We start from the raw sequence: 16,981 nt of genomic DNA, 5'->3' as shown, positions 1-16,981 counted from the left end.
CAACTGCATTTAAGATGGGCTTAAACATCATGGGATTGGGCTAAAATAAACTCTAATATCAGTCTTAAATTAGAGCCTGAGCTGGGCCCAGGGAAGATGCCATCACTGGGAGGCACAGCAGCGATGGTCAGGGGCAGCTGCAGGTGAGGCACAGCCAGCCTGCAGTGCAGGGAGCCTCAGGAGATGACAACTGATGTCCCAGCAGGGGACAACAGAATAATGCCTGAAGAGATGTGTGTGCATTTACACCTAAAGGAAAGCCAGAAGGAAACTGGGGTGAAAAGCATGACCTGATTGCACAGCAACGAATTGCAGAAGTCCTCTCATCCTGCAGGACTTGGGATCTCTGGAGGCAATGGACAGTTTGGGTCCAGCTGTGCAGGGACAGCTTTTCTGCATTAGTACTGCCACACACCCACTTGAGGCTGTGACACACAGCTGATGCCAAGTGCCCGATGCAACAACTTCTCTGAAGCAAAAGGCATTTTCTCACCTGCCAGGCTCCACAGGGGTTAATTCTAACAGGTTTGACATCTCAGTATCACCACTTAGTTTGGACTGAGCAGCACATCTGTTCTGTTCCTCTCTTGTAAAAGATCTTTTGTTGTCTTGCACAGCAGAGATCATGTCAGGCCAGGACTGACTTCTACTGCAACATCATCTTGCTGGATGAAAAACCTTCTATCGTGTACTGTATTAAAGACAGTATTAACATCCATGGCAGAAACACGGGCTGGGTGACACCTCCTATGTGAAGTTGATTCATGCTTGTGCTGAACCTGGGTCTGGTCCAGCTGACACAGTCAGCTAAGTTACTGCACTGCCAGTTTAATATTTTGCCATCTGCTAACTGAGAGCTCTGCTGCCTGCTGGGTCCCATAAAGACTTTTATTTATTACATTATACATGGCAACATCTGCCACAGGATTTAGCTCAGCTCAGCTTCCTAATTAAACAAACACTACATCTCCTGTACATGATTTGGTCTAACTCTTATTTATAAAATCTGAGATTGGCATTTAAAAGATATACATTGTCTGTTCCAGATGAATAAATACTCCTCCCACCATTTGGGGAGGGACTGTTAGAATAAGCTTAAGGTTCTCAAATGCTTGATTTTACTACAACAAAGCAACCATAAGTTATTGCATTTGTTGTTGTTTTGCTCTTATTTTATTCCTTAAATTATTCAATTTTACACTAATTAGAAAAATCAGATTATATCAAATTCTTGTTAGTTCCTCTCCTGAGTACTGTCTGTAAAAGCAGGGGAGAATACAACAGACTCCCTCTGTGTTCAAGGACCCAACCTGAGCAACATTACACTATTCAGCCACCAGGAGAGGCACCATGAATGCACTGCCCGAGTCCATTTCAAACTTAATTGCAAAAGGAGGAATCACTGAACAGTATCACTGGCTACACACCTACATCAAGGCTCTCCCATCTGTTGCAGTCACCTGCAGTTAAATCAAACTGGGAGAAAACCTGAATGAAATCCAGGCCTAATGAATTCAGCAGGAATGTCACAAGTTCTTTGTGTTTTTAAAAGTTAGTCCTAAACAAAAACTTGAATTTTATTTAAACTTTAACCTTTCTTTGACCAATCTCTATTCTTGTAACAAATCTCTTATTTTAAAGATTAAAGGGTATCAATTCCAAATATGCCAGCTCTCAAAAAAAATATTTCCCAGGTTTAACTTTCAAAAATCAGAGATAGTATAGCAGAACTAGAGTTGCATTTTCCAGTCCTCCACTCTTTCATCTGAGTTCCTGTTTACTGCATTCAGTTGTAAAAAAAAAACAAAAAAAATCACACCCAACCACATAAACCAAACCAAAAAAACCCAAACCACTACACAAACCTTCTGCAGGGGAAAAAAATATTATTTTCTTAGCTCTAATTCTTTAAAAATACATTTATCTTGGTTTCATTTTTAAGCAAGTCCAGTTGCCCCTGGTGCCTCTGTCACGCCAAAGCAGTTCTTTCATTGTCTTTAAATATTTGTCCTCATTCCTGCTTTAATCAAGAAACAGAAGCCATTTAATTTGCACTCGAATGATAATTGTGTGCTGGCTGCCAGCACCCCCAGTCCTTGGGGCAGAAAGTTAACCCAGTCAAGAAAGAAAATAATTGTTTTATTTATAAAAGTAACATCGATTTTTCAGTTAAAATCATTGCTTTTGTAGTATTTTTGCAGAGTCACTGATACCCTGTGTGGAAGCCCAAGGGTCTAAGACTAAAGTCTGTGTGCCTCAATCCTGGAAAGGAGGCAACAAGTAACACTTCCTGAGGTTGGGGCGAGAGAGGGCCTCTCTCCCACAGATCTTCACAGTTATGTCTTAATGTGCTGCTAAGTTTGTTCCCCTTGGTTTGCCAAGTTTGTCACCCTGTCCAACCCCCCTTTGTCTTATCTGTAAGTTCCCTAGAATGTTCTCCCTTCCCTCAATCCCCATTGGCCCCAGTTTGCTGTGGTGCCCCACCCCTGTTTTCCTATTGGCTGTTCCTGTCCCTAGCCCCGCCTCTGCACCATTTTCCCCTGCTCCCATTGGATCCTGACCCTCTGATCCACCCCCTTTACCCCTATATAACCCTGGAGCCTCCGTGCAATTTATCTTTGTCCCTGGACTCTCTTTAGTGAGTGGGCTGTTCCTGCAGCACCAAAGAAAGACCCATCCCTTGGCTTTTGTCTGCCTGAAGTTTTTGTTGTGCTCTCCTGAAGGGCTGAAGAGGCGCTGGTCGCTCTCAGGCCACGTTGCTGCTCAGACCAACAACCCTGGAAAGTTTTTATGCCTACACTTGGTGTTCAGGATGGTGGCCACCCTTCCAGCCCCATTTGCCAGGCCAGGATGGGGTCCCCAGGCTTAACCAGCAGTGCAGCTCCCTCAGGGGGCTCAATCAAGGCCCCAGCTCCTCTCTGAGGTACCAAAATATGCACCCCTTCAGCCCCAGCACTGCCACAGAAATTCATCAGTACAAGGTAACACAGGCTGCCAAATCAGCAATTACATAGCTCCACACTGGGCTATTCTGGAGGGACTTCACAGATTCCACACCCACCTTCACCTCCCAGCATTACAGGAGCCCCTTATCTAAGAATATAAAACTGTATTGTACAATTCCTTTACCACAACACAACGAAGACAAAATCATAATAAACAACTTAAAAGCTCCATATGATCCTAGCACCTATACATGTAACATCTATAAAATCCTTTTTATTTCCAAGCCTGGAAAAACTGCCAGCTCTACTTACTCCAGTTAAACAAGATGTGCTACAGAATATGTTTCATATAACTGCTTTTATTTAATTTTTGAGTGTAACATTTGGATATTTACAGGCTCAAGGAAATTATGAATCTTTTTTCTGTATCACTGGTACTCACACGATGAATTATTTATGATTCAAACATCACAAACAGATGACCTCCCCCAACAACATGTGAACTTTATTGTCTCTCTTCTCCAAATACTAAGCCAAACATGGGTTTTCTTAAAACCCTGTGTTCCTTTGGCACAAAAAGTGGTGGTGATAAAGAGGCAGAAGCTTAATTACTTGCACACGAAAAGATGAACACATCTGCCAGGTGCTGTCAGCACCAACAAAGATCAGGCTCAAACAGCTAGAAATTGGCCCTTGGGGTAACTCCCAGTGCCCAAGGACTGCATAGCTTCCCAGGCAGCCTTTTTAATTTAAAATGGCACTTTCCTACTTACCCTGTTCTGGCCTCAGCCCTGGTTTAAAGGGAATTCTGGAAGCTCACGGCATTCGGGTGCCAGTGAGACCCTCCTGCCCCACTCCCCATGCCCTGAGTCCTGTGCAGCAGCTGCCAAGGCAGAGCCCCCAGCTCACACCAGAAGCTTCCCCTGGCAACAAATGATGCTCTGGAAAGGGGGAGAGGACAGAAGGGACTCCTGATGAGACATTATCTCTGTCCCAGGCAGGTGAATCTATCCGTGTCTGGAGGCTCTGTGCACTGAGCCAGCTGACTTGATGCTGAAGGAACAAGTGCCTGTAAGTTTGCTGTGTTACACTGCCTCTTAACACCTCACACATTGGGGATGAGCAGGAAATTCCAAATACTTACGGAGGTGTTAATGGAATTTGACAATTTGTATCATCAAAAATGTGTCCAGCCCTCTGGGCAATCCCAAGAAGAGGCTGTGACCGCTCACACTGGTGTCACAGAGCGCCTCAGCCAGGGGCGGAATTTATCTCAAGGCTTTGCCAATCAGACATGCACTTCAGCATGGGAATTACTGCTCCTGGGTGACATGAGCTGTACAGCAGTGTTTGTCAAACTGACAGGCCTCCACTTCTGTGGAGCTGCTTTTTCTCTGCACATTCCAGCTGTGGCTCCTGCAGCCGCTGAGTTCAGCTGAATCCAGTCCCAGCCTTCCCACATGAAGCAGAAGATTTTCCCACTGACTCAGCAAATCCTTTATGCCACGTAATTCCATGGGCTCCTGGGTCATTTCCCCATTCAGACAGAAGCATATCCCTGATGTTTCCTAACCTTGTCAAAGGAAACAGCTCATTTCCATTCAGAACTATTGTGGTTTAACCTCAGCCAGCAGCTAAGCATCCACAGCTGCTCGCTCGCTCTCCCCACCTGGGATGGAGTGAGAGTGGAAGAACTGAGTGAGAAAACTCATCTCAACAGCTAAAGACAGTTTAACAGATAAAGCAAGAGCTGCACACACAAGCAAAGCAGAAGGAGGAACTCATTCACCGCTGGCCATAGGTGTTCAGGAGAGCAGGACTCCATCACTCCTAATGGTGCCCTGGAAAGAGAAACACCACCACTCCAAATGTGTGTGTGTTGCCTGTCCTCCTCCTTCCCCCAGCTTTATACACTGAGCACGACATGGAGCATCCCTTGGGTCACCTGGGCTCAGCTGTCCCAGCTGTGTCCCCTCCCTACCCCTTGTGCATCCCCAGGCTCCTCACTGAGGAGTGAGGAGTAGAAAAGGCCTCGGCTCTGTGCTGACCAGAAATAAACGAAACATCTCTGAACTATCAACACTGTTTCCAGCACAAATCCAAAACACAGGCCCTTATCAGCTGCTGTGAAGAAAACCAGCTCTGTCCCAGCCAAGAGCAGCACAGGGGTCATTGCTGGAAGATGTCCTGTAGACAGGATTATCCTCTCCTCACAGGAAGACAATTCCAAGAAGGTACATGCACAATTTATTCTAATTATCTCCTACAGAAAGCATGAGAGATTTCTGTGTAACTACACAAAATTCTAGTCGTTGCACAAAGAATTTTCTACATGTAATAGACTGCTACTTTTTGCAGGGTGGGAAGAATGGGGGCAGTCACATTCAGTAGAGGTTTTTCACAGAAATTCCCTCAACTGTAGCTCTACTAAATTCCTTTTGGTTCAAATAATAGAACTTGATTCCCAAAGCCCTCTCTGACCCAAAGAGCCCTAAATCTCTATCATTCTGCACTTTCATCCACAGATTTCCTTGAAAGTACTGACCTAGTTTTTCTTTGCCAAAATACTAAATAAGAGTGAAAATAAAAGAAACAGTCCTATAAAAAAACATACTGAAAGTAACTGCTGGGACTTTCACTTCTGAACTCATACATACGACTCCAAAAAATGACAAGTGAAACTTCAGTCTAATTGAAGAGAAAATTGGCAAGAATAACAAAGTTCTCCCTGAAATGGTTGATTCAGTATGCATGGAAAAGCTAGATAAACATCACATGATCTCCCTGGACCCTCTAGACATAAACAATGCAATTAAAAGGAAACATTTACTTCCACTCTTGATGCTATTACCTGAGGGATAGCAGATGCCAGATAGTTCAGTGTTTATTAGAAGCAAGTAGCAAATTTGGCAATTGGAACTGGCTCAACCCTCTCTCACATTTTTGTAATTTTATAACACCATATGGTCACTACAGATCTCTCTGACAATCTCCTGGTTTAAGTTCAGCTGTTTCACAGAACATTTAAACTGAAGCTAAGCATATTGAAGATACAATGGTAAGCAACAAAGCTATTTCAGGGAGGGCTTCAAAATCCCTGAGAAATGCAGATTGCTATTTGAATGAGTCAATATTTGTTAATAAAATGCTTATTACCTTTGGGCTTTGGGTGTGTGCTGAGCCCCAGCCTCTGCTGGCTGCTGGGGTGAAGCAAAGCATGACCCTGAGGTGCTGCTAAAGCCCCTGAAGCGTGGTGACACACCAGGGCTGCTGACAGCTTGGGAGATAAGCACAGTGACAGAAACCAGCCTGACCTCCACTGACTGCATTTACATTCAGTATTCCAGTTACTGCTTCCAGGGAAATTACCCACGTGCTGTTGCTCAAAGAGATTGGCCTGGTCATAGCAGAGTCCTGCTCCTAAAACTAAACGTGAGCACTGCTGCTGGCAAGAGGACAACTCCAGTCATGGTCAATTGGCTTATTAGGTGCCAGTCAAATGCCACTGACTTCCCAGGGAATTGAGGGCAACTAGAGCTCCAGCTAATGAACTCCTACACTTACTGGATTATCAACAAAATGCATTTTCTAAAAATGCATCAGTATGACACAGCAATTGGTTTTGCTGGCAACTTATTTAACTGTATAATTTATTGATGTTATCTACAGCAAGGGAAAGTATTCACAAGTCCTTGCTCCGCCATGGCCCAGAGCATAAATATATAAATCATATGAAACAGAAAAACTCAAGAGAGTATTTAAAGCCTGCTCTTATTTTAGCTCCACAGACTTAAACAACTTGACACTAGGGTAATGCAATAGGTCTGGGCCTCATTAATTTTTAATCAACCTTTATCCACCATAGCTTTTGAAACGAACTGTTACTAATGACGAGTCATATGTCAGTCTAATGAATGGGATGCAAACTTCCATTAAAATAATGAAATTAGCTTGTTTGACTTTTGTTCCAGTTCCATGGCACACAGCCCCAGGTAATTACAGTTTGCACTACTTGCCCATATTAAAGTCTGTTTATTTACTTAAGGTCTTTAGTCAGGACATCCCAATTTAGCTCATGTCAGCTGTTTTTTATGAGTCTAAGAGTATTTGTCTTATTAACAAAGAGATAAATACATGCAGGCAGTGCAAAGTGCTAAAACATCAATAATGCACACATAGAACATTGTGAAAAAACAGAACAGATTAAGCACACAATCTCTAGTGATATAAACACATCCCAGTGTTTCCCCGTGGCAGCAGCAATTATTTTTGGAAAATGGAGCAAGGTCTGAAAGGCATCTTTGCTGGGTATAACTTGGCCTCTTCCAGCAACCTTTGCCCTTTAGGATCCCAAATATAGGCTAAAAAAAAAGCAAACTAAATTTCTAAATATTACTGTGCTCTGGAGTGCACGAGCCATGACATGCTGCAGTGACCTTGTTTTTAAAAGTGTATCACTCTGGCTCCACGACATGCCCCCGAGGAATGAAGGCCTTTCTGACTAACTTGCAGTGAAAAGCTGTTATCAATATGTTATTACATAAAAATATGCTGCAGCAACAATAACATGAGTAGGTCATATTCCAACTTCACAACAGCTTCTTCCAAAGTTCTTTCAGCAAGCCCCTGCATCCCCTAATCACAGATAATATCTGAAAGTGATGTACATCAGCCATAACTCTGTCTACCAGACACAGAATATCTCACCTGAAGAGCAGAGAAACAAGGAATTTAACAGAAGACATCTTCCTCAAACACCACTATCACCTAAACCCAAGTTTTTCCCACACTTCCTTTTTTCCCCAGAAGTACACAGAATCTAGATTCTCTCCCCAGTGCCTGCTCTTGCTGATGGATCCTCACCTATCCCCAGATCGCTCCAGAAGTCTCCAAAAGATCTTTTTTCTCATTGCAAATGGAAAAGTACACAGCTTTCTTACAATCTGCACAAGACAAGGAGAAAAACATCTTTGCCTTTCACATGTTTATGAATTATGTGTTTGCAATAAATTGTATTCATAAACACAAAAATCCATCATTATTTATACAGAAACTCGCACTTTCTGAATTCATTCTCAAATTAAGCACAATAGGAATAGCTGTGAAACAAACTTTTTTTTTTTCCTTTCCTCAAACACATCCAGCCACCTATAAACAGAGATCTGGAACAAATAAAAGCCAGGAGAGAGCATGTGATTTAACAGAAAAGACTGTGAATTACCCCAGCTGACAGCTGTAAAAAAAAAGTAACCAAAGAAATGTAGGGGGAGTGCTACGTGCAGTGACAGTCACCATGTCAGAGCTGACATCAAATGTTGGATTCTCAGAGCCTGACGCTGCTGACTGACACTGCAAATAGCAGTTTGAAACCCTGTCATAGCCTGCACTGAAGGGACAGGCTGTGCTCACAGAGGACTGACTGTCTCCTGCAGGACAGGAGCTGCTCAAAGCACATGAGACTTGATGACCATCTGACTGATAAATGTCACCCTTGAATACATAGTGGGGTTTTTTTCCTGAACAGACAGAGCACACATAAATAACATTTTTAAATAACATTTTTAAAAAGACACAACAAAGGGAAAATTATATCAGGTCTGCTTTTCTGTCTATTATTATCTTCCTCCTGAAAAATGAAAGCATTGGCTTTACCAGATACTCTTCCTGGGAGAGCCAGGCACAAAAATAAGCAAGCTCACGTTACTGGTTTGTCCCTCTCCCCACAAGGCAGAGGACACATTGATCTCAGCTAACTTGATTTAGCTCAATCTGCAGTCTTTCTTCTTTTCTATTACATTAGGCCCCGATCCGTCTTTCAAATTACCCTTGGCAATTAACTGAGGTGGCTAATCCAGGAGCTTAATTGCTCTCTGTTAGTCATGTAATCAATATAGGCAAACCTCTGCATTAACATGCCAGGTAACTCTGGTATCATAGCTAAAATTTTCAGGGTTTGATTCAAGCCTTAGAGCCCAACAGTCCCTACTAGAAATAAGTCCAGGTGACTTTTCCGTATTAATGCAAAAGCTGAGCACAGCAAAGAACCAAGCTCAGATACCCAGGGACCTACACCATCACTTCTACTGAAAATTACTTCCCTTTTCACCAGGGCCCTTTATAGAAGGTCACACAAGTGATTCCTGAGAGAATTCCTGTACCTCAGTATGTCAGACAGGGTGTTCCTGTGGCTGAACTCTTACCTGATGCTTCAGGGAGGATTTAGAAACAGATAATCAGGTGTACAATAGGTCAGTTCCCAGCTCTCATTAGGTCAAAGTGAGCTTGAACTCTGAAGCACGAGGGTTTTTTTTATTTTTTTCCAAAGACTAGTAGATTAAATAGCCATGCTACTTTTGTAGATTCCCAGTTCTACCCTGAATTTTTGGATCTCAGTTAACCCTCATGGCAATGAGTCCTGTGCCGTGGGTGAGAATTAATTTCTTTTGCCATGTCAGAATTTCCTGGACACCTGGTAAAAGGTATTCAATAATATTTGAAGGTAAAAAGGAGAAAAAAATGTTGTAATTTAAAAAACACCCTGAATCAATTATCAATTAACTTTTCAATTACCATAAAGGAATCAGCTTTTAAAATGTCTCTTTGGGTAACTGTTCCCTCCTCCCCAAACCTGTCCCAGTTATGCAACAAATTCAGAGACAGAGAACTGCAGCTCACTGTGCACTGACATCTTCCCACCTGGATCATCACCTGTCACATTTCTCATGCATGGAAAAATTGTGGTTTTTTATTGCAACTGCACATGAAGCACCCCACAGTGATACCTCAGTGTCAGACCTGGACAGATATTTAAATCTCAATATGGTACATTGTGTAATTTACATTTTTACTCTGGTATGTACTAGCAGCAGCTGTATTTAGCAAAATCTATCACTTTTCACTTGTTTCAAAAGTCCCCCTGAGTGTAACCCTCAATTCAAATTAGGTCTCAAAAAATTAATGAGTTGCATTTGCAAGAATTGCTGTATTTCTAAAATAACATAAAACTTGCAAAGAATAATGACTGCAGAAACCAATAGCTAAAATAAGGTATTTAGAAAATGTATTTGCAAAGTTTATGAGCTTTTCTGTAGAGTATGCTAGCAGTCAGAATTATAAAAACTAAGATGAAATAGGAAAAATATTTCCTTTCTTCTGGCAATGCATAAACTGCCTTTATTTAGAATTACTGCCATAAATTTTCAGCATGGTCAAACAAGCCTGTACTGTTAACAGCATTCAGTGATTACTGTGAAGAGGAAGACTCATTTGTAACACACCATAAATACATAAGGAAAATGAATGTTTAAACATCACTAAGCAGTATTCCACAGCTATCTAAAAAACCAAAATAAAACAACAACAACAAAAAAATAAAAACAACAAACAAAACCATAGAGCATTCTTTTCCTTGAAATTTACTTGTAACATTTGCATTTTTCTAGCTCAGATCTAAAGCCCCAGATCTGAACTCAGTGAGATGACTGGAAAGAGCCTCACACCAGGCTCCAGTATTCCAAATCCTGGATTCAAATATCTCTAAAATATATTGATACTCAGTTCAAGGGACACACAATCACATATGTATATATTTCACAGAATCACAGAATTAGCCAGGCTGGAAAAGACCTCTGAGATCAAGTCCAACCTATAACCAAACACCTTGTCAACTAAATTCCTTCTGCCTTGTTGTACATGTAATTTCTCTTTTTTAAATCAGCAGGGACATGACAAAACTGAAAATTCAACACAATATATAGCCAAGTATTTTACATTTTGCAACCCTTCCTGGATTCTCCTGCTTCAGAGGGGGCTCATTTCTCTGTCAAAGAGGAAAAACATAGTCAGGAACACCCTTCTATCATACAGGCAGTAGGGGTTTACAGACATTATATGGCCATGCACAGATATCAACTAATTAACCTTCAACATTTAATTCAACTGAGCAAACAGCTGTAACTGCAGATTGCCTCAACAACTGTACAGAAAGATAATTTTGTGTGAAAAGTTGCTTAATTTTATTTATTATTTTTTTTAAGTAGAACACAATAATACATTTATGCATGTCCACATTCCATATTTACTTGGGCTCCCATGCCAGTTTTGGGAGCCTCATCAGAGCTGTAAGGGCAGTGTAGGGCACAGACACCCGTGGGGGCAATGTCCAGCCTATCCCTTGGCTACAGCCCCCCACAGAAACTGGAAATGGGAAAAATCCACAGGACTGGCCTGAGTTTGCAGGGCTGGCACAGTCCTGGATTTCTGCCTCACCTTTCCTGCTAGCACTAACTCCCTAAATGCCAACCATAAATTTACTTAACAGGTTGCAAATGCCATGCCCATATTTGCTCAATCTTCCAGGAGTTCCTGGGATTGCAGACAGCATCATTTTTATTGCTGCAACAAATAACAATGAATTTTCATTGTTCCAAGATTCTGCCTACAACTGCTCCAGGCAGGCAGGTGTGTGTTCCACAGGCAGCCATCCTAAAGCTCCCAGCTTTTCCCAGCTGCTGTCAGCCCAGTCAGTAATTTCCAAAGGGTATTAGAATATTCATAGCCACTTCCAAGCAGATTAGGCATAGGCAGTAAATCATATGAGATTAACTTGGCAAAACATTTTTATCCTTTCATGTGCAGCTGTTCAAACGTCTGTAGCGAAGGAGATTGTTTCCTTCAGCTCTAATATTTGGATTTACCTTTGCAACACAGAGGTGTGGAAGGTATGAGGTAAAACTCAGGTTTTATCCATTATGCAAAACAGTGAGGTTTTTTTAAATCCCTAAAGCATACAGACATACCTGCATTATAGACATCCTCCCTGAAAAATCAGTGGGAAACTCCAGGATAAGAACAGATCAATAAACACAAGGTTAACAGCAAGAAGCAATAACCCAAAAAAAAGGTGTTTGGTTTTTTTTTATTTTAAAACCTACACAATAAAAACTAAAAGGCATATGCTAAGCAGCAATGGACTCCACCTGCCACAAACACAAAAGCATACTTAAAACTTGGATTCTTCAGGTATTTGCATACCTGAGTTGAACTAAAGTAAAATCAATTCAGACTCAAATTCAGATTTTTGTGAGACTATTTGGACTATTTGTAGTGGTCTAGATTATTTTTTCTTAATTGAATTAGGGGTTCACTCTTCTAGATGTTCTTAAAATTTAAATAAAATATAATAAATTTTTTAAATTTAAATATAATCTTCTGTACACATGGGATGCCAGCTCTGCAGCTGGACTGACTTGCACTTGTGTGCTCTGATACAATACAAGCCAATTAAGATTTTAGACATCAACAGAAAGAGAATTTTTGCTCATTGACCATCTTGTGCTTCCCATTGCACCCCACATAAAATGGACATGAATCTCTGATAACACATCTCATGACTGAGATGAACCAAATTAAATTAATTCTGCTCTGACAATGAACTCTGATCAGGCTTCCTGCTGTTCCACAGCATTTACATGTGCTGGCAAAAGGTACTTGCTGCCAAGCTTCTGAGTTGTGAGAATACTTGCACAAACCACAACTCAGCCTCCATGAGAGTTTGCAAGGGTAATTCCTGCCCTTCTCACCTTTAATGTGAAAGGAATAATGAGGGACATTAAGGCAACACAAGAGCTGCTATCGTTGTACTTGGAAAGAACAAAACACACTTCCGGCTTGCACAATGCTACACAGCACTTTCAGCTACCTCAAACTTTCTGTATCCATGAAGCACTAAGCAGTCTCTGTTTGAAGGAGTGTCACATATTCCACAGTTTATTTCAGGATACTCGGTTATGTTATATTAGAGCAGACTTGAGTACACTCCTGAAGTGCCCAACTGTTCCATGGTAACATATGAAATCATCATCCTAAAGGCCATGAAACTTCAGCAAGAGCTTTTTCCATTGGCATCAAATATACTTTGGGTCAGGCCCAACAGGGTGATAGTAATTACCAAGATTTACTTAAAATAAAATAATTTCTTATCCTACCATCTTCCCCCAAGTTCTCTTCCTTCTACTCCCTGCTTCCTGCAGCTATCAGGATTGAAATGGGGTAGCAAACTCTTTCTCCTTGACAGAGCCAAACCCGTAAAACAAGTACTTAAATGGAGAACAAAGCTGTATTATAATAAATTTTTAGCAGCAAGATACCATATTTCAAGAGCAAAAGTGTGCACAAAGGTTAGAAAGCTGCTGGCTTTTCTCTATAGAAAAAAAAACAAGATCATTTGCTGAGGTACATTTTAGGGCAGATGAACCAATACTCTTGAACTCCTGGTTTGCTTCCTCAAATATAATTACCCAGCTTTGTGAGCACAAACAAGATTTGTGCCAGTGAACAGAAGAGCTCTTGAAGGCTCTCTGCTTCAGGAGCCAAAGACTAACAGGGTTAATGAACTTGAACTGTGAGTCCAGCCAGCATAAAATACAGAAGAAAAGCAACCTGTCTTGTAATGTCCCTGTCCAAACAGATTAATACTGTCCTTGTCACACTCTGCATCAGCCCAAGGCCACTTGTTCAGCTCTCCTAGGAAAGGCAGAGCAGGGGAAGCCCAGCAGGTTTGGGCTCACCTGGCCAGGGAGAGCCTGCACACAAGTTCTGTGTTCAATCTTTGTTAGCCTGCCTATTGAATTCATTCAAGGAAAAGGAGCTGCTGCCACTTCGTTTCCATGACAACAACCCTGAGAATTTTGTCTTCATATAAGTGAGTTATTGCTTTTTGTGCTTCCATAGTCTAGGCAGAAAAATTAACATAATACGGTCTCAAGAAAGACAATCAAATCTTTCTATCCTCCCAACACTCCTACAGGCAACAAATTCTTAGATTTCATTACTAGAGGTATAAATGGGTTGAGAAACAATCCTCATTGTTTATTATGGAGAGATTTAATTTCAAGTAAAAACTTCAATTAAAGAAGATTCTTTTGATGACCATGTTTGTGTACACATTAACAGAAGAGAACTGCCTAGTGTATCCTTGCCTATCTATAGTCTTTTGAAAGCAGCTTTGGTATGTTTATCCATAAATTTTGGTCTCTATTCCTCTCCATAAATTATTTAAACTTTTATTTATTGGTGGTGCATTCAAAATATTTTCAGTGCTACAAAACAAGTAAATTTTTCCAGAACACAAAAACCAAAATCTATACAAGACAGACACTTAAAACATAAAAATACTGGTGTATATATTTGAATTACTCAGGCTAAAACTGTAGTGTATGCACCAAAAACCCACAGAATAAGTACAGGGCTACAAGTATCATTTGCATTGAAACTGTTCTCCAGTGAAAACTGGATCTGATTTGAGAGATCCTCATCACAAAAGGAGGACACTTCAGAAGAGTCTTGAACTGAACAGCTTGGTGACTGACTTTGTTGAGGAGATATTGAGGATATCTGTCAGACATTCTAAGCAGTCCCACCAGTGAGAAGTTCAACACGTTCCCTTTGTTTCACATCATTCAGCCCACTGTTAAATACTTAAGAGATTTGAAATGAACATAGAAAACAGCTTTTTGGGAAGGGGCATTCTCTTTCCATCTCATTCAGCCTTGTCTCCTGAATTACAAGAACACCAGATCCCCACATCACAGTGCTCCTAGCAAAGGACAGAGATGATGAATGAAAGTAGCACTGCAGGAATTTCACAGCTCAGCACAGCTGGGACACTTTTGTCAAGACAAGCGACACATTGAGACAGATCTCATTGTGTGCTACAAACTGCTGCAGTTCCACTGCCTTCACTGGAAAGGTTTTTACACCAGCTGGAAACTTGGACCCAGCACCAGGTATTTTTATGATTGTGGCTGTCCTGGAGCTGACTCACAAGGAGCAGCTCTGGTGGATGCTGGGTTCCTTTCAGCACCTGAAGATCAATGGGTTCACAAGCATGGCATTTGTGCTGTTATCAGGCATGTACATGAGCACACTAAATCACCCACAGAACAATGAATGTTTTAAGGTCAGTTAAGCAGGGGAATCCAACTCTCATTACAGTGAGGACACAAAGGATTTTCTTCAATGAGAAAGGAGGGGAGGGAAAAAAAGCAAAGCACCTGTTGACTAAAATATGGTCAAAATATTGAAGACTCAGGAGAAGACACAAATGGAGGGAAGCTCTGGCAGGTACAGTGTTTGCAGTCACTGTTCTGTAAAGCACACACCTTCGTGCACAGCTGGGCTGGCAGCCAGGAGCTGATCTGGGGCTAACCTCAAACCTGGATGATCCATGAGATTATCAGGATTATCAGAGCAAGGACACCAGCTCTGAGGAACCACCAAGTCTGACCCTGATTCCTACAAGGGAGGAATATAATACAATTCCTGTAAGGGTCACTGAGGTATTGAGGAAGTCATACCCACTTGATAAGACCCTCTTTCAAACCCAATGTCTGAATAGTCCTGGTTATCATGGGAACAAAAGATTGTTTCCATTTAACCCTCAAGCATGTAGCTCAGCCCAATCTGAAATCTTAAAACACTGATAAATTCTGGATGATACCAACAAATTCAAAAAGCAGTGTGTTCTTAAATGGAACAGGAGAATACCAGGAACTGGCTGGTAATATACATGGGAATAATAAAGGCAAAATAAAACAGGATCTTCATTAGGAATAATTCTAGTCAGAAATGCAAGTGAACAAAGCCATGCAAACTATCACTCTGAAGAGCAAGAACTGATGTCTGTGGGGATAAAAAAGATTAGGAAACCATGAAGTGGCAGGAACAGATGGGTTTTCTTCAACTGAACTTCACTTAGTTCTAATCTCTCTAATTCCCATTATTATTTTTAGGCAGAAAAAGGTTTCATTTTCCAAACATAATTGCCTTGCTATTTTCTGCAGTATTGCAAGTCTCACATTGTATCCTCCATATATTATTTTTGCTCCTACTTTATTTTCTTTTTTATATAATTTACCAAGGTTGATTCTTCTTTCTAATCTCTCTGCAGTCTCCTATTTCACTGCTAAAGTGTTGCCTTGAGATGACTGATGACATGTTTGACATTTACATTTTATTGGAAAGAATACAGATTGCATCTTTCTTATCTGTTCCTAAAACATTTCTTCCATTCTCTCACAACACATTTTTGGGGACAATAGTTGCATCCCCATCAATTTTCTCCAATTCATTACATACTTCCTCGAATACTGACGTTTCAAAGTTTAATATTTGTGTGCCATTACTCTTTGTACATATTGTATCCTCATGAATATTTCAAATCCAATAGTAGTGTGATCACTCAACCTTATAAAGCTCACCAGCATCTATCTTACTTATCATACAGGTCCTGCTTCAATTCCTGGGATTATGCCCAAAATATCCTCGGAAATTGTTTTCTCTTATAATTTTTATAAGCAAGTGCAAAAGCCCTTACACTAACACATGTATCTTTTCTCAAGCATTAAGCAATTATTATTCCAGTCAAACTTGAAGTAATTGAAATCCACTGTGATCAGTGCACCATCCCTTTAATGAGTTCCACAAGTATTTCTTGACTTTCCTGCTTAGGATCGTACCTTTAACCACTTCTGGGGTGTATTTTAAACTCCAGCATCTCAAGTTTTTTCTTACCAGCTGAAGTCCAAGCATCACACACCTGGCTACCTGTTCTTACATTTTTCTGTGTGCACCACTGCTGAGCTCCAGCTCTAAAATCCTACATTTCATTGACTAGTATTCCTTAAAAAGTTCTCAGACCCCAATTTACACAGGATTTTACGTCTAGCAACTGACAAACAAGAGTGAAGGTTTAGATGATTCTCTTTTTATTGAGGAAAGTAATTTAAGGTCCCACTCTGAATTTTTTTTTAAAGTACCAAGGGGCAGAAGCTCTCCCTGCAGCTGTTACAGAGCAGGCTGAAGTGCATGTGCTGTTTGCCACAGTGACTTCACTCACTGGGGTGACCTGTGGAGCATGGGCTGCTTGCTCAGGGACAACTGCCCCTGCCACAGTGCTGGGTGCTGGCACAATCGTGGGTGCTGCATCCTGGCCTTCAACTCACACCTCACCCCCAGAAACACGGGTTCCTGTCAGG

This window comes from Parus major, chromosome 14, assembly GCF_001522545.3.
Source record: "Parus major isolate Abel chromosome 14, Parus_major1.1, whole genome shotgun sequence".
Lineage (NCBI taxonomy): Eukaryota > Metazoa > Chordata > Aves > Passeriformes > Paridae > Parus > Parus major.
This window is presented reverse-complemented; position numbering follows the sequence as displayed.